Genomic DNA, 214 nt, shown 5'->3' with positions numbered 1-214 from the left:
TGCTGTATCTTTATCATCCCATAGAAGATCAACACCTCTAACAAAACATGAAGTGAAAACGTCATTTGTTTAACTTGTAATTTGAGTACAGAAGTACCACTGCATTGTTTTTATGATTATAACTTAAAGTTGTATCTCTGTATTCAAATTTAATTCATTTCAGAAGGCCGTTTGGGTAGAGTAACCTGTTCCAGACCCCGAAAATATATTTACA

This window comes from Centruroides sculpturatus, unplaced genomic scaffold (assembly GCF_000671375.1).
Source record: "Centruroides sculpturatus isolate CEXI.00-Female unplaced genomic scaffold, Cexi_2.0 scaffold756, whole genome shotgun sequence".
In the NCBI taxonomy this organism is placed as follows: Eukaryota; Metazoa; Arthropoda; class Arachnida; order Scorpiones; family Buthidae; genus Centruroides; species Centruroides sculpturatus.
This window is presented reverse-complemented; position numbering follows the sequence as displayed.